The sequence below is a fragment of the Rhinatrema bivittatum genome, chromosome 19, assembly GCF_901001135.1.
Source record: "Rhinatrema bivittatum chromosome 19, aRhiBiv1.1, whole genome shotgun sequence".
Classification (NCBI taxonomy): domain Eukaryota; kingdom Metazoa; phylum Chordata; class Amphibia; order Gymnophiona; family Rhinatrematidae; genus Rhinatrema; species Rhinatrema bivittatum.
The window spans coordinates 8,805,270-8,824,488 of NC_042633.1; the positions used below are offsets into that span (position 1 = coordinate 8,805,270).

A 19,219-nucleotide genomic window follows, 5' to 3' on the forward strand; every position below is an offset into this window, starting at 1 on the left:
TGGGGTTGACGCAACCCATAGTTAGGGACCTACGGGTCCCCACCATCGGCAGGCGGAGTAGGCTGATGGACAGAGGCCAGCTGGAGCTTCACCAATACCAGCCCTAATTCCCCACGGGTTGAGCCTTTGGCTGCTGGGGCCGGCTGGACTTAGGTGGGTTCTGTAAGTAGTCTATGTAGCGATCAGATTCAGCCCAGAGACAGCAGGTGAGAGATGGTACAGTCTTACACTGGACAAGGTAGTGTCCTGGAGACTCGGTCGCCTAAGGAACAGAGGTAGACAGGAGGCACCCGAGCAAGAGCAGGCTGAAGCCTGAACAGACCAAGTCCAGGGAGTAAGCTAGAGAGGCGTTGAGGAACAGGCTTGAGTCAGAGCTGGCGGCAATCTGGAGACAGTGGCAAGCAAGGCTGAGGTCTGATCATGGAGATAGTCAAGAGTAGTCAATCGATGCTGATTTCTGGGTCTGGAGAGAGGCAACATAGTCAGGCGAAGCAGAGGTCTGGAGATAGGCAATAGCATGGTCAGGCGGAGCAGAGGTCCGGGCTTGGAGAGAGCCAATGGCATGGTCAGGCGAAGCAAAGTCAAAGTCCGTGTAGGCAATCCGAGGTATGAAGCAAGACAGGAACAAGGAGACAGAAACCAGGAACAAACGAGGAACAGGAACGCAGGGGTGAGACGAATCTCTAAGAGGCAATGAGTACTCGGCCAGCAAGGATACCTGTTGCAAAGGCAAAGCTAGGGAGTGGAACCTGTGCTTAAATACTGAAGCTATGCTGACATCATCATCCGGGGCTGCGGCTAGGTTCCTGCCGCGGTCCCTACTTAAACATCAGTGATACGCACCTAGGGAGGGGCGCAGTGCCGAGTAGCAGCGTCTCTCCACGGGCCATGCGAAGAGGCCCGACTAGAAGCAATGGAAGTAGTGGCTGGACCGGGAACTCCAGGGACTGCAGCAGGGCTGGAGGCACTGGAGGAGGCCCGAGGACGGAGCTGACAGCCCACCGCCGCCAGCGAGGAGGAACCAGGAGCTGGAGTCACTGCTGAAAGGTGAGGGGGTCGCGCCGTGGGTCTGCCGCAGACAGCACGCGTAACAGTTATATGATGTACAGTTATCATGAAGACCTGTGAGATTAGTGGTGAGTACCCACCCTCACAACCCTCCCCCCCGGCGAACACTGGTTAAGTATCTACATGACGGAGGATGAGATCAGGGAGTTTTTTGATTCTTAATGTCAACTAGGGGTGTGCATTCGGATTGACCGCATTAGTAAAACGCAACTCATATTTTTTTTTTACTTAAAAAATTGATTCGACATAAACGATCGGATTTCCCACATATCGAACATAGATATGTTCGATATGTGGGAAATCGCGATTGTTGAGCCAAAATAAAAATATAAACCCCCTCACCCTCCTTAATCCCCCCCCCCCCGACTTACCACAACTCCCTGGTGATGGAGCGAGGAGTGAGGACGCCATTTCTGCAATCCTTGGCGAGAAGCATGTGACGTAGGCGGCACGTCGAGTGACGCCGGCGTCACGTGATTCCCGGCTCGTTCGCGCCGGACGGCTCGTTCGGCCCAAAAAGAACTTTTGGCCAGCTTGGGGGGGCCTCCTGACCCCCCCAAGCTGGCCAAAAGTTCTTTTTGGGCCGAACGAGCCGTCCGGCGCGAACGAGCCGGGAATCACGTGGCGCCGCGTCACTCAGACGCGACGTCACGTGATTCCCGGCAAGTTCGCGCCGGACGGCTCGTTCGGCCCAAAAAGAACTTTTGGCCAGCTTGGGGGGGTCAGGAGGCCCCCCCAAGCTGGCCAAAAGTTCTTTTTGGGCCGAACGAGCCGTCCGGCGCGAACGAGCCGGGAATCACGTGACGCCGCGTCACTCGACGTGCCACCGACGTCACATGCTTCTCGCCAAGGATTGCAGAAATGACGTCCTCACTCCTCGCTCGATCACCAGGGAGTTGTGGTAAGTCTGGGGGGGGGATTAAGGAGGGTGAGGGGGTTTAATTTTTTTTTTGCACATATGTACATATACCCAACTCATTGGATTTTTTTTATGTCCATATTGGCCGCAAGTGGGACCCCCTTTCGGACATAAAAAATATGAACATAAAATTTTGCTCTGCACATCCCTAATGTCAACCTCCGGACAGTGTGTGGTTTCTGAACGACATAATGGACTTTCAAAATAATCACTGCATGTCTGTTTCATTCTACAACAGGCAGCTGCAATGCCCTCTCTCCACAGCCACTGTATACTTTTCTTACATCAGCGCTGTAAAGGCTTACCTTTTGAAAATATATTAAAATTATATTCTGAAGACCTAATAAGTACTGATGAAATGGTGCTAGGTTTTGTAAAAAAACAGCAAATGAAGAAAATGGTGTATGTATAGATCCACTCAATCTTCAGATGTGTGTTTCCTATAAAGATTGTGTCAATAAAAAACCCTTGTAAATAAATTACCTGAGTTGTCCGAGACAGGAACACAGAGCTAAGAGCATCTGTAGTGAGGCAAAATCAGCAGGCAGGGAATCCTTGCTAACTCATAGGAGGAAATGAGAAGAGAGATTATATTAGAGATGTGAATCGTGTCATCGATCGTCTTAACGATCGATTTCGGCTGGGAGGGGGAGGGAATCGTATTGTCGCCGTTTGGGTTTTTAAAATATCGTGAAAATCGTTAAAATCGTTAAAATCGTGAACCGGCACACTAAAACATCCTATTTTGCAAAATGGCGGCGCAAAATGGCGCCGGCCGAAGACAACACGTTTCGACTGCAGGAGGTCGTTCCGGACCCCCGCTGGACCCCCAGGTAATTTAAGGCATTTTGGGGGGGTTCGGGAGGGTGGGGGATTTATTTTAAAGGGTCGGGGTGGGTTTTAGGGTGTTTTAGTGTGCCGGTTTTCCCGCCCTCCCCCTTCCCCTCCCCCTTCCCCCGATTTATGATTTTTTGATGATAAATCGGGGGAATTGGTATTGTATCGTGGCTCTAACGATTTTTGACGATTTAAAATATATCGGACGATATTTTAAATTGTCAAAAAACGATTCACATCCCTAGATTATATATATGTAGGCAGTGATGTCATGCGGAGGGGATGCCCCCGAGTTTCCCACCATGACGCGCTTAAGAGGAGGGCTGGCGCGCGCGTGCCCTAGTTGATTCCAGGATCAAAATGGCAAATGCAATCACCCACGCTGTACCGGGGACACCGGGGAGGTCGGCGTTCAGAGGCAGAGGCAGCCATCTTACCCAGAGTAGATGGATTAGGAAGAAGAGAGGTGAGCAACAGAGGGCGCAGCCGTCTGCGACCGGCAGGCACAACAGTCCCCCCCCCCTTCTTAGGGCCCCTCCCAGGGGGTTTCGGTTTCCTGGGATGGATCTGATGGAATCGGATCAAGTCCTTATCAAGAATGTTGACAGCAGGTTCCCAGGAGTTCTCTGGTCTGTATCCTTCCCATGAGATCAAGTACTCCCAGTGTTTTCCTCTCTTACGTACATCCAGGATGTCATCAACTTGATATGTGATATCTTCCTCAGCATCAAGAGGTACTGGGTCAGGAGTCTTGGTGGAGAACTCTGAAAGGATGCACAGCTTCAAGAGTGCCAAATGGAAGTCATTGTGTATCTTCATAGAGGAAGGCAGTCTCAAACTGTATGTCAATGCTCCAAGGCGTCGGAGAATGGAAAAAGGTACGATATAATGTGGCACGAAACGCGCAGAAGGCAGTTTGAGGCGAAGGAATCTTGTACTGAGCCATACTTTATCTCCTGGCTGGAATTGAGGCGCCTCTCTGTGATGAGCATCATAGGGCTTCTTGGCCTTCTGTCCTGCTTTGGGCAGTAGGTCTTTGGTTTGTCTCCAAAGTTGTTGCAACTCTACTGAGATGGTTTGGGCTGCAAGAGAAGCTACAGACAGAGACAGAGGCAGTGCAGGTAATGGCTGGCGACCATAAACAATTTGAAATGGAGTGGATCCAGTGGCAGAAGCAGGATGAGAGTTCAGGGTGAACTCAGCCCAGGGTAGTAAATATGCCTAGTTGCTTTGCCTGGAGTTCACATACGAACGTATGAATTGTTTGAGTGTCCGATTCATTCTCTCCGTCTGTCCATTGGATTGCGGGTGACATGCCGAAGTTAGATCCAAAGAGATGTCGCATTTTCGTCAAAGTGCTCTCCAAAATTTAGCAGTGAACTGGATGCCTCTATCCAACAGGATATGCTTGGGCATGCATGGTAGACGGAAGATATGTTTCACGAAACATATCTTATTCAAAATTATTCAGAGTAGTTAAATCACAAGCAGATTGTGATACATTACAGGAGGACCTTACAAGACTGGAAGATTGGGCATCCAAATGGCAGATGAAATTTAATGTGGACAAGTGCAAGGTGATGCACATAGGGAAAAATAACCCTTGCTGTAGTTACACTATGTTAGGTTCCATATTAGGAACTACTACCCAGGAAAAAGATCTAGGCATCATAGTGGATAATACTTTAAAATTGTCGGCTCAGTGTGCTGCAGCAGTCAAAAAAGCAAACAGAATATTAGGAATTATTTGGAAGGGAATGGTTAATAAAACAGAAAATGTCATAATGCCTCTTTATCACTCCATGGTGATACTGCACCTTGAATACTGTGTACAATTCTGGTCGCCGCATCTCAAAAAAGATATAGTTGTGATAGAGAAGGTACAGAGAAAGGCAACCAAAATGATAAAGGGGATGGAACAGCTCCCCTATGAGGAAAGGCTGAAGAGGTTAGAGCTGTTCAGCTTGGAGAAGAGACGGCTGAGGGGGGATATGATAGAGGTCTTTAACAAGTAGATGTGAATCGGTTATGTACACTTTTGGATAATAGAAGGACTAGGGGGCATTCCATGAAGTTAGCAAGTAGCACATTTAAGACTAATCGGAGAAAATTCTTTTTCACTCAACGCACAATTCAGCTCTGGAATTTGTTGCCAGAGAATGTGGTTAGTACAGTTAGTGTAGCTGGGTTCAAAAAAGGTTTGGATAAATTCTTGGAGGAGAAGTCCATTAACTGCTATTAATCAAGTTTACTTAGGGAATAGCCACTGCTATTAATTGCATCAGTAGCATGGGATCTTCTTGGTGTTTGGGTAATTGCCAGGTTTTTGTGGCCTGGTTTGGCCTCTGTTGGAAACAGGATTCTGGGCTTGATGGACCCTTGGTCTGATCGAGCATGGCAATTTCTTATATTCTTATGTTCTTATGAATAGTTTAGCCAGTTCAGCAGCGGATGGTATCTCAGGCAGTGCCACAAAGTGTGCCATTTTCGACAAGTGATCAACAGTCACCCCTATCGTGTTGTTCTCACCAGAAGGTGGCAAATCCACTACTAAGTCGGTCGCGATGTGCGTCCATGGTTCTATAGACCCTGGTAAGGGTTTGAGGAGGCCCCAGGGACATCCAGCAGGAGGTTTCTGTCTTGCGCAGGTAGCACAGGAAGCTACATAAGCTTGCACATCTGACTTCATCGTCGGCCACCAATAAAAGTGTTGAAGCATGGCCAACGTGCGGGCTTGTCCTGGGTGACCGGCCAAATGAGAGTCATGTGCCCATCTCAGTAGCTTCTTCCTCATTCCACGAGGCACCACAGTTTTACTAGTGGGGACCGCATGATGGGCGGGCTGCCAAGACCACCTTCTCTGGGTCGATGATGTGGTGAGGTTCGTCAGGCACATCCTCAAGTAGAAAAGAGTGCGAGAGAGCATCTGCCTGGACATTCTTCTCTGCAGGATGGTATTTGAGCAGAAAGTCAAATTGGTTGAAGAATAATGACCAGCTGGCCTGCCGATGATTAAGCCGCTGCGCATGACGCAGATATTCCAGGTTCTTGTGGTCTGTATACACCATTATTTGGTGTTGAGCTCCTTCCAACCATGGATGCCACTCCTTGAAAGCTAGCTTAATAGCTAACAGCTCTTTATCTCCAATTCCATAAATCCTCTTGGCTGGGGTGAAGTACAGAGAGAAAAATGAGCAAGGATGAAGTGTGTTGTTATCGCTGTATTGGCTCAGAACAGCTCCCACGCCGACATCGGAGGCATCGACTTCGACGATGAATGGGCGACGAGGATCGGGGTGGCGAAGACAAGGTTTTTTTTTAGGAAGGCCCCTTTGAGGATTTGGAAGGCCCCTACAGATTCTGGAGACCACTGAGATGGATTGGCTCCTTTTCTAGTCATGGCAGTGAGTGGCACAGTTAAAGTGGAGTAATGTTTGATGAATGTACAATAGTAGTTTGTGAAGTGAGAAGTATGCCTGAACCAAAATGGAGAAATCCCCAGAACCCTCTGCGTGTCTTTGGCCTGCCTGGGCTGAATGGACTCTGAGTGACTTACAGAATGTCCCTGGATATCTGTGGAGGCAAGCTGGCACCAGACAAGTGATGTCTATTCATAGAGTCACAAAGAAGAAACCACAGGGGAGCTTCAGGCACTATTCTCAGGAGTTTGTAATCCACACAGTTACAGACGTGTTGATTGTCTTGACCAGTAAAAGTTTACCAGAACAAAGAAAGTCATGGGAAATGGGCTACACATCCTGGGAAGCCAATCAGGGATAGTTAGCGATGATTTAATAATGCAGTTGACATCACAACTTATGTAAATGATTCTTTGGGCAGTCATGCAAGTCCCTAGAACCTTCTACCCTGTATTTGAATGTTACCTATAAAACAAGGATCACTTTCTGTATATGGAGAGATTGCTTGTCAGATTGTAAGACGAAGGGCACCCAGTACCAGGCATCTCCCGAGAACACTTATATTGACTAATAAATATCCATTATACTTTTACTGAGTCTGAGTGTTCTTGTGTCCCTGGCCATAAGCACAGAGGAAGCTTTAACATTTTTGGCACCTCTGAACAAGGGACTTGATAGCTGTGGCTATCTATGAAATTTTGAAATGTTTTTTTTGCTTTACATGTGGCTATCTATTGTGGGGTCTTGCATCTGATTCTGCAGGCAGGCTCAGATCCAACACTAATACTAGGACCAATCTTGTCCGAAGGCTGTACCCAGATAAAGATTTCTGGATGTTTGCGTGTTACCCAGATAAAGATTTCTGGATGAAGTTTTGTATTGCATAGTGATACCTAGGAACAGAGGTTTCTGATTTCTGGAAGAAAACAAAAGTAATATCCGGAAGATGTGAGTACACCCCATGGGAAAACAGATCTGTAAGTAGTTAATCATGCCTATATAATTAATTTGCAAATGTAATTTTCTAGGTAAAAGATTTTTTTTGGCCAATTGCAAACAACAGTGCACTATTTTTTTTTTCTCTACTTTGGGGACGCCTATTGTAGACCATTCTATTCAAGGAGTACTTATTAAGAGTGATTGTGAATTATTTGTCTGTATATTTGTTAATAAAATGTATACTGGAAAAATAACAATACTATAAGTTGTAAGTCAAAGTGTTGGGAAAGTATAATTTGCACTCTGGTTTTTTTTTATTTTATGTCTGATTGTTATAGCAGTTTCAGCACTTGAAAGGCCACTGGGAGCTAGAGAGTTAACTGGGTTGACAGGTAAAGAGAAAGCGGGAGGATGTAAAGCTCCAATATGGGTAATAGGACACAGTGGGCGAAAATTGGTTTACATGACTGGCTTTTGTTTAAAAGGTATATACAGACTATGGATGAATTAAAGTTGTGGACAGTAAGTGAATTTAATTTAGTAGAATCTTTTAGAAAGTTTGGTTTCATCAGCTTTCTCTGGCTGGCTAACTTTGAATTTGGGTAGAAGCCCATAATATTGGGTTTGCAAACACTAAACTTAAAAGATTTTAGAGCAGACATAAAAGATATATTGCATTTTTTTTTTCTTCCATTGTGTGCCTCTAGCTTTTCAATATGATTAAAACTAAAAAATACTTCTCACTTTCAATTGAAAAAGAAAAAAATTGGAGTACATTTTTCCCCTGTAACCTGCTTAGATTTATTTATTAGATACCAGTGATTCTGGGAGCTATATTTACAATATAAGATTGAATCACACTTGCATAGAGCCTCACTATAATCTCATCTTAAAAATGCATGAGACCACTTGCACAACTTTAGCACTACTCACATCTGTGCTCCTTAATTGTAGAATAGGAAGAAGATGTAGCTCTAGGAGGCTGGAAGGCAGGAATGTATTTCTACTCTATGTTCTATATTCTCAAAGTATGCCTACCACATACGAGAACAAGCTTTTAGTAATTAGAATCATTTGTTTGGGTAGTGAAAAATAGTGCTTGTTTTAATGTCCAGAAGTCTTGAGGGTTGAACAAAAATATTAAGCGTCTCTTTTTCTAAGGACCTGGGCAGAGAGCTTACAAGAGAGAGACAACAAATGAATATGATATTGCAACCTGTGTTCATAGGTTTACAAATTGGCATTGCCACTAAAACCCATTTTCTCCTATTATTGGTACAGTATTTAAACATTTGGCGATGCTGCATTTAAAGATCTTTTGGTTTGGGATGATATTATTTAAGACTTCCAGAGATGTAGGTGTGGTATTCTGTGGTAGCAGGAGTGACTCTGAGGCTGGTGGCGTCTTCTAGACTAATGCCTCAATAAAAGTTTTTAAATAGATCAATAAATCAGTTTGTCTATAAGATGTCAGCTACCTTGGTATCATTTTTTTGGTATTTAAGAAGTATTGTACTGTGGCTTCTAATCCTGAGTACTACAGTTAGATTATGAAATACTCAATCGGATATAAGCTTAATACATCAGGGACCCAAATATGTACCTGAACTAGTCAACCAAATTATCTGATATAGCCTTTTCTAACAAATAACATTAGAGCTGCATATTACCTGCATAAAATGTTTTTGTTGATCCCTAAAGATTTTTAAATTATAGATGTAAAGCAAGTTGAGGAAACTAACACATGCTGAGTAGGGCTTCATAAGGAGTAATAAAATAATTGCCTTTCAGATTTTCAAATATGGCAGAAAGTAGGCTAGGTACTGTATAATGATTTCAGTTCAGGGTGTACACCTAAGAAAATGGAATAGGAGAAATCTCTCTTACATATGTAGACTTTGCAGCACAAGAGATTACTAAACAAGCTTGTTAATTAGCAGTTAAGGAATGTATACAAACTAGAGCACAAAGGATTATGAACAGTGCAGCAGCAGCATGAATCTGTGGGGAAATAGAAGCTGTGTACACCCAGCTGGTATTATCTGTTATGCTTTAAATGTTTAAATTTGATATTACATGGGTCTCATTGGCCTATGCCCAGCATGTGGGTTCCAAATCTACAGCCATTTTGTTCTTTGTAACCAGGGCTGGAAAATAAACTATGGCTAGAAATGTTTCTCATTTTTTTTGGAGGAATTACATAAGCAGAAAGAGGGAAAAGTATTTCTAGATAGAATAAATGCTGAGAAAGTATCTGTGGTAAACAGGTTTCAGATGATGTGGAATATAGAACCAGTGGAAGTGATGCTTGGTATTCCCAGATTGAATTAATAGGTGCAGTAATCTAGAAGGATGGGAAGTATTAGAAGAAGGATAAATGGCAGAGGTGTTTAGCCCTTCATAAGGAGTTAGTTTTGATCCTGACAGAAGCACAGATATTTTGAAGGACAGAATAAGCTGGTACATAGGACAGCTAAGACTAGCATACAGTTACAATGAAAATTATATGCACCAGATTATCCAGTAAATTTGTTAGGTAGGGATTTGTTACAAGCCGCGGAAATAGAGCTTTCTTTTATATCAATCTCCAAAGTTGTGCATTCAGCCATGTTACTTTCACATACAGACAGGAACAGTTTCTATAGGTGCCTGTTTCAATTGAAGCCCTTCTATTTTTTAAACCTTGTCCAAGACCTTCAGACTTCCAACTGTTGCATCTGTGATTATCTAAATGATCTATTAAGTACAGTATTTACAGGATCTATGTGCAAGGCACCCTACAGAACTGCCTATATAAAGAGCATAGAAAGGAAATAAAATAAATTCTACCAAAGTACAAAATTGTCTGTCCCAGGTTTCATTTTTAGGAATTAAGGAGTTGATGGTACAAGTATTGATGGTGCATTTGTAGGACGATTAACAAAGGTGGCAGATTTTCAATCTTTGAATTACAAAGCACTACCATTATAACCTAAGAAAAGGAACACAAAGGGTTTTTAAATCCCAGATGGAGAACAGTTCACTCACCACACCTTGTGAAGAAATTCGCTTGACTGCTATTTGCTGAATTAAGATATATCATAATGTTAATTTCAATGATACTGCAATTCCACTTTAACTAATTATTGTATGCCAGAGTTTATATCTTTTCAGATTGAAAAAGAAAACACCTTCCTTGCCATTTGAGCTGTAAAGCTTGAAGATTATATTTTTCCTCAGTTTGATTTTCTCATTTTTAAATAGATCATTTTAATTTTAATTTTTGTTTTATTCTGGATCGATCCAAATACTTTTTTGTCTACTTTTTGAGCTCAAATATGTTACTTGTTATCTGTTTTTTGTGTTATGTGTGTGTCATGACACCTGAAGAATGCAATGAATGAATCTGTGTGTCAGTTTAGTGAAATGCATGTGTCTGTGTAATGTCTGAGCACTTAAGTTGTTTGTGGTCCTGACTATTGCATGTTACCAATAATAAAGGATTATTATTGTAGCAGATATAGGGAGCTAAGGCAATGACAGAATTTGTCCCATTGATTAATTTGAATTTGTTTTGCTTGTTATATTAGGCTTTAAATAACATATACATCTAATACTGATTTGAGAGGCTATGCTCGGATGTCAGAAATCCACCCAGCTGAGAGATCTGCATACGTCAAATATCATTGACTTCAGAAATCATCCCATCCTATGCACAGAAGTCATTGTGCACTTTTCATCAGATGGACATTAATTTCATATGTGATAACTGATTGTCAATAACTAAAAATATGAAATGATACACCTAGTCAATATTTTAGTTATGTACACATTTAAAATTGTCACTATTTAGATTTTAAGTTAATACCACAGTCTGAATTGAGGTAGTCTTTAGTAGCCTTACAGTTCCAGTATTTTGTAGCATTATGCAGTCCTATACCTTATAATGAGTATATGCATTTACTTGCTGAGTCAGTGAGATGATTAATTGATATGTTCTTTTTTACTTTAATCTATGAAAGCTAATCTGATCACACTAACCAAACACCCTGACCCACTGCTGGCCACTTGACAGTATGATATGTCTTGGTATAAATCAAATATTCCCTTGAGGTAAATTCTGCTCTATTGCTGCTTCTGCACAAGTATTTTTCTGTACCCAATATACTTGAATTTAGTGAGCCCCTTCTATTTTTCCCTATATACCTTTTTGAGCATTTCTTCCTGTAACACTACCTATTGGTTGCTTTACCTAGAGTTTAGTCACAAGCGCTCACAGATGTGCTCTGGTAGTGTGACACTTCTGTTCACCTAAGCCCATTTCTGTCTATGACCAGAACATGTCTTATTTTTGCAATACTTTTATAACTTGTCCCACAGGATGTATGCACAACATAGTATGAGTCCTTATGCTGTCCTTCACTTTTCTGGTAACGTGCATTGATTATATCCCTGCTTGCCATTGTAATGAATATTATCCTGGGTAGATGTTTACAATAACAATATTCCTTGTAAAGATTTGCCCAGTATACCTAGTATTATATGAGAAACATAATATTTTCATACTAGTCTCTCTTTGTTCTCCTTACCTTTACCTGTTGCTCCACTATTGTGTAATTACTTGACTCTGAAAAATAACATATGTGGTCTTGCTATTATAAATTAGGTCCTTTTTATAACGCAGGTATCCTTATAGCTCAATAATAGAGCTAATGGCTACCTAGTGAAACTTAGTTATGCTGTTATTATTTGTCAATTCAAGAGTGCATGTCTGCCTATGAGTTTCATTTACTTTTAGAGGGGATCTAGAGGGATAACACACACAAGGTTAGCTTAGCTTACACATTTAGCCCATTTGCCATAATGACTTCATACAGTTCTGTCCTCCGAACTGGTACTTGGGTGTGCCACTTTGCCATTTGTAAGTGGCACAACAGGGAAATGAGAAGTATGCCTGAACCAAAATGGAGAAATTCCCAGAACCCTCTGCGTGTCTTTGGCCTGCCTGGGCTGAATGGACTCTGAGTGACTTACAGAATGTCCCTGGATATCTGTGGAGGCAAGCTGGCACTAGACAAGTGATGTCTATTCATAGAGTCACAAAGAAGAAACCACAGGGGAGCTTCAGGCACTATTCTCAGGAGTTTGTAATCCACACAGTTACAGACGTGTTGATTGTCTTGACCAGTAAAAGTTTACCAGAACAAAGAAAGTCATGGGAAATGGGCTACACATCCTGGGAAGCCAATCAGGGATAGTTAGCGATGATTTAATCATGCAGTTGACATCACAACTAATGTAAATGATTCTTTGGGCAGTCATGCAAGTCCCTAGAACCTTCTACCCTGTATTTGAATGTTACCTATAAAACAAGGATCACTTTCTGTATATGGAGAGATTGCTTGTCAGATTGTAAGATGAAGGGCACCCAGTACCAGGCATCTCCCGAGAACACTTATATTGACTAATAAATATCCATTATACTTTTACTGAGTCTGAGTGTTCTTGTGTCCCTGGCCATAAGCACAGAGGAAGCTTTAACAGAAGCCAAGAAAACGGCATAATGCCTTTAATCCAGTTGGTTGAGGCCACTCTTGGATGCTTTTGGTCATATGAGGATCCATCTGGAACCCTTCTTTGGAAACAATATAGCCTAGGAAAGGCATGGATTCCTGATGAAAGGCACACTTCTCAAGTTTTGCGTAGAGGTGGTTCTCTCGTAATCTTCGTAGTACCTTTACCACATCTGCTTGATGCGTCTGAAGGTCTTGAGAAAAGATTAAGATGTTATCTAAATATACCACCACGAACTGTTACAGCAGGTCTCGCAGAATTTCATTCATCATATTTTGAAATACGGCTGGTGCGTTGCACAAGTCGAACGGCATGACTATGTACTCGAAGTGTTCGTCACTGGTGTTAAAGGCTTTTTTTCCACTCATCCCCATGACGGATTCGGACCAGATTGTAGGCCCCTTTTAGATCTAGCTTGCTAAAGATCTTGGCCCCCTGGAGTCTGTCAAACAGCTCCGTAATCAGCGGTAGGGGTTAGCAATCCTTTATGGTAATTTCGTTGAGACTTCTGGAATCAATACAAGGGCAAAGGGATCCATCCTTCTTTCCAACAAAAAAAAAACAAAAAAAAAAAACATCACCAGCCGGAGATTTGGAAGGTCTGATGAAATCTTTCTGCATGTTTTCTTGGATGTAGGCCTCAGTCTCTGATAATGAGAGGGGGTATACCCTTCCCCTGGGAGGCTCTGAGTAGGCTTCAGGTTGATAGCAGAATCAAAGATTCTATGTGGTGGTAAGACGTCTGCTGCTTGCTTGGAAAAGATGTCCTGAAAGGTTGCGTATTGAGGCGGTAAGCCGGGTAGAGCTGGAATGGTAGGCATACATGGTAAGGGTGCAATTCTCTTTAGAAAGCTCCAGCATAGCCCAGTTAAACTGAGGGGTGTGTTCTTGTAGCCAGGGTAAGCCGAGCACAACGAGGTGAATGGCTTTGTCAAGGACCAGAAAGGAAATAGTCTCAGTGTGTAAAGCCCCGGTGCGTAAGCATATGGGCTGCGTAGTAAGGGAGACTTTTCCTGGTAGAGGCTCACCATGTATTGAAGACAGCAGCAGTGGAGTAGCCGTGGGCATAGTGGGAATCCATAGGTGCTCTACTAATCTCTTCAGAATAAAATTCCCGCCAGCACCTGAATCCATGAGTGCAAGTGTCTGGAACTCGAGACTCCCAGAGATGAGAGAGACAGGGAGACATAATGGAGGAGAGGGTGTATTCAGACCTAGGAAGAGTCCTCCAGTGGATCCTAGGTCTGCATGTTTCCCGGACAGATGGGACAGGTTTGGACAGCATGGCCAGATTGTCCGCAGTACATGCAGAGGGCCCATCCATTTACGATAGCGCCTCTCTTTAGTGGTTAAATGGCTGCGGCCTAGCTGCTATGGTTCGTCTTCTTCACTGGGTACAGAAGGTTGGGTAGAGGCCATATGCATGGTTTGAGGGTGGGTACCTCCCAAGGTATGCTTCTTAGGGCTCTTTGCCTCCTGGGTCCGATCACGTATTCAGCGATCAACTCTCCCAGCTAGAATAATGAGAGATTCAAGGGTATCTGGCAAATCGCGAGCCGCTAGTTCATCTTTTATACGGGAGTTGAGACCCTCCAAGAATATAGCGCGTAGGCATCCCAAGTCCCAGTGCAATTCTGAAGACAGTGTTTTAAATTCAATAACATAGTCCGGTAGAGGTTTACGCCCTTGTTGAAGGTGTAAAAGAGTAGATCGTGTTACTGTCTGAGGTGCTGGGGTCGTCAAACACTGACTTGAAAAGAGTCAGAAACCCAGTTAGGTTGCTCAGGACTGGATTGTTGCATTCCCAGAGGGGTGAAGCCCAGGCCAGGGGTCTTCCATCAAGTAACGATAGGATATACGTTGTCTTGGAAATAGCATTAGGGAAGTACTTTGGTTGCAACGAGAAGTGCATACAGCACTGATTAAGGAAGCCCCTACACATCAGGGAATCACCAGAGAAGCGTGTAGGGGCTGTTAGAGGCACAGCAGTTCGAACAGTAACCACTTGAGAAGAAGTGTCCTTATTTGGAGTAGAAGGAGTGTTCAGTCTGGCATTCAACTGATTGAAGGTGATGGCTAGTGTCTCCAGAGACGTCTGTTGTTCTGTGATCCATTGGGCCAGGCCAGGGATGGCCTGTAAGGCTGAGAGCTGAGCCCCGTCCATGGAGTTAGCAATCTGTTATAATTTGTGTTATGATTCAGAAAGTGGACCCCTGTTCAGAGGTAGAGTCAGCGCTACCAAAAAGGAAATCAACCCTCTTCGGTCACTACCGTCGGATGGCAAGGCCTGCTGATGTAGATGTTAGATGAAGGCTTCACCCTGGAAGCTCGTGATCCCCCCAGGAGGAGCCCGTAGGGACACGGCTGCTGGGACTTAGGAGACTCCCTGAAGACTGAAGATAGTCTGGATGCAGGCGCCTCCTACAGGTCGTGGGTTCCAGATGGCTGGCGTCTCCAGCAGGTCGTAATCAGTCCGGGAGTAGACATTGAAGGATAGTCCAAAGCCGGTCCAGGGCTCGAAGTCCAGAGAGAGGTCGAGAGCCGGTCCAGGAGCAGATGGGAGAGTGGTCCGAAGCCAATCTAGGGGCACCACAGGAGAGTGGTCTGAGGCCAGTCCAGGAGCAACACAGGAGAAGGGTCTAAAGCCAATCCAAGTCAACACCAGAAAATCACCACCGCCGGTCCGAAGGTCAGAAGCCAAAGAATCAATCCAATGAAGTGGAGAAGCAGAAGCGGGACGAAGAGCAAATCCAGGAGCATGGAACACAGGAAGCAAGCACAGAGCCTCAATACCAAGGCAAGGTCTGAGTATCAGACCTTGCCTTAAATACAGGAACTGGAAGGAGGAGTCCCAGGAGGAGCCATGACAATTTCCTGTCATGGCTCCTTTAAATTTTCTCTTCTGCTGCGCGCATGGTTCCTAGCAGGCTGAGGGGAAGGAGCCGGCCCGGCCGAGGAACCATGCAGCCGGACCTGGTAGCGGCAGCGGCCACGGGAGGGCAAAAAAGGAAGGCTGCCTGCCACAGCAGGAGCCTCCGACGAAGCCCGACACCTTGGGTAAGTCTATTGCCGCGGCCGCCAGCCTGACCCTGGTCGCGGTCTGCCGCTGCCGGCGGCCATGACACCCGGCCCCGGTTGCGGACCGCCATGGTTGGCGGTCCTAACAATTTGACTTGAATCATGGGCCCTTGGTCGCAATAAGAGATGACTCCTCCCACATGGTGGAGCCCTGTGGGGACTTGCTGCAATAGGCTGGCTCCCAGTAGTGACACACACAGAGTACAGAGAGTCTTTATTGTACAGCAAGCAATGAATATGACCTGAGGAGCGGGCAAGGAGCCTTTGCACAGAGGAGGCGGGTCCCAGATGATATTGTCTCGTCAATACTCAGCAGCATGTGTAACGTGGAGATATACTCTCACCAAGTTGAAGTAGAAGGCAGATCCGGTAGTTACCCGCAGAGCGAGGTATGCCGTGAATCCACACTGTAGATGGTAGGCCCAAGAGAGGTAGATCCGGTAGTGGTCCGCAGAGCGGGGTATGCCATGAATCCACACTGTAGTGGTAGGCCAGAGAGAGGTAGATCTGGTAGTGGTCTGCAGAAGAGTACGCCGTGAATCCACACTGTAGATGGTGAGAGAGAGAGACAGGTTGGAGAGCAGGGGTAATCACTCTGATAGCATTAGGCAGTTGTAGAGAGGAACCTCTGTGGAGCAGAGGACCGGGATGAGGCAAGGTCCCCGAGGAGCGGGTACCTTAGGCGTCCAAGCTGAAAACAAGGTAACCCCAGAGGGTAGAGTCAGAGCGTGGCAAGGCCCCTGAGGAGAGGGTACCTGAGTTGTCTGAGGCAGGAACACAGAGCTAAAAGCATCTGTGGCGATGCAAAATAAGCAGAAAGGGAATCCTTGCTAACTCATAGGAGGAAATGAGAATAGAGAGATTATATACACATAGGCAGTGACGTCATGCGGAGGAGACGCCCCCGAGGTTCCCTCCATGATGCACTTAAGAGGAGGGCTGGCGCACGCGTGCCCTAGGTGATTCCAGGATCAAAATAGTGAATGGAATTGCCCACGCTGTCCCGGGGACACCGGGGAGGTCGACATTCAGAGGCAGAGGCAGCCATCTTACCCAGAGTCGATGGATTAAGAAGAATAGAGGTGAGCAACAGAGGGCGCAGCCGTCTGCGACCAATGGGCACAACAGAATATCTAGAGTGTGGGTGGCCTTAGTTATAACATTCTCCGAGGGGAGTCTCAAACATTTGAGTTCTTGACTTGGGTCTAAGTACATTTTTTCAGTGTACTATAATTCCAAGAAGATCCATAATAAGAGGCAAGGCAAAATGCAGCAAGGAACTGATAAACCTGCTCGACTGCCTCACCAGTTTTTTCTTTCTTTTAAGTGATACCTTTTTGTCACCAGACTCTTTAAGGCCCACAGTCTCCTTTTCAGGAAGCATATCTGATGTTGTGACAAAGGTATGTTGACTTTCAGAGTGCTAAGAGTGATTTCTGCAATGGAGCGACTAAATCATCTGAAGCCACACTTAGAATGGCTTTTTTTTTGTTATGGTGGGTGTGAACTAAAAGTTTCAAAAGGGACAAATGTATCTTCAGGCAGTTAGACATGCTCTCTGTGTTGCACCATCTGCATCTGTGTGTGGCGGTTGAGGTGAATGGTCACCTCCTTTTATAGGGGTTCTGTGCTTTTTCACTGTACACAATGAGCCAGGTAGGGGGAAAGATATCCGTCCTCAATCTACACATCTCCGCCATCAGTGCATTTAAATTCACTAGGAGGTAACTGTTCGGTTTTCTAGTGGCAGCTTTGAAGGCCTCAAGAAAGAATCATGACTTTCCGGGTTACTTCTGGATGGCTAGTATAGTTGTTTGTAGTTTATCTTTAGGATTCTTAAAAAGCACCATATATTTAGTGTTTAAAGTGATAGTATGGCTCATTTTTCCTTAATAGAAAATGTTCTGGACAATATGTATAATACTCAAGTTTCTCTGATGCACGTACTTGGTAAATGCTTTCTCAATTTCATCACTTTTACAAGCAGAGTCCATCAAATCTTCTACAATAGCCATGTTTATGTTATTGATTTGAAACAGATAATCATCATTAAAAGTTTCAGATAAAGAGTCCATAAAGGTAATATAAGGATATTTAGACATTTCATCATACAAAGGTTGCCAGCAGCAATAGCACCAAATGATATTGTTGGGGGGGTGGTCGGCATACAGTCGGCGTGTTCTAACATTTTTTTCACAAAGAAACTCTTTCTGGAATTAGAAGGCCCACTAGAATACAGGAAAAATGTCATTGCCAGTACACCTCCATGGCTTCAGTAGCCCTAAGGTAGCATACGGAAGCTGGGACACAACACCCTTTTATCATAAATGACTCTTTGGGTTTTCTTGAGCTCTCAGGTCCTAATTGCCACACCAATTTGCTCCTCATGATCTCCTTTAGCAGAGTAGTTATATTTTCCCTCTGGTCTTCAGGGACCTCAGGGTCATAGTCCAGCACCAGCTTTTTCAAACTGCAAAAGTTGATCATTTTACAGTTTTCTGAGTTTAGAGTAATCCCCTTCACGTTCATAAGGGTCTCACTGTTTGACATCCTGTAGCCATAGGTTTTGGACACCACCAATACAAGCTCTATGATGTACTCATCTGCAGGGAGTTCGCTAGTCAGCTCTCCTAAATAATCCCCCGAGGTTCTATTCATCTTTACTGCTGACAAATGCCATGCAGTCTGAGTCGTGGTACAGGCAATGCTTTTGCAAACTGTCTAGCAGCCGATACAGCTCTAAATGTGAATAAGCTGTGTTAAAGAAGGCTATGAAGATATGTACTGTTCCTTGGAACATCTCCAGGATAAACAAGTATCATTGTCATTGATACTATCACAAGATGACACCTCATACTTTGGGGAAGACAGTATATATCGAGCTCATCGGGATCTTTCACGATGCTCGTGGTGAGCAGATTTGTTCTTTGGCCAAATTTTCCCTACATGTGATTTAAAAACAGCTTGGCAATTTGGCATTTAGCAGAGTTCATGGCAATCTGGTCCACATGTAAATGCACGCCTTCATTTTGTAGAAATCTTCCACCACTGTTTTTGCTTTCAATGTCGCTACACCAGTATGGAAATCCAGACGCTTCCTGCTTTTGACAAAGGTGCACGTTTATGTATTCTGTAAATAGGCGATCAGATTTTGGTTCAGTGCCAGATTTCAAAGATTTGTGCAACTACGTACCCTTTGGCAATGACACCGTTCATCTCTATGGTACACCATGTCCCAGTCAGGGCCCTATTCTCATCCGTGTGGGTGCACTTTCCCCTCGGAAGCATCTTGCAGCACGTGTGGCACAGTGGAAACATGAGTTTTCATGGCATAAGAATGGTAACTCACATGGAGGGTACACTTTGGCTTTAACAATTCTAAAAAAATCCTTGAGGGATCTGAATT

At 44.3% G+C, this 19,219-nt stretch overlaps 1 pseudogene; it reads right to left on the minus strand.

Annotated features, from left to right (window-relative positions):
* LOC115081121 overlaps positions 1-18,471 on the minus strand; it is a 126,117-nt pseudogene extending 107,646 nt beyond the window's left edge.
* Between the last annotated feature and the right edge of the window lie 748 nt (positions 18,472-19,219).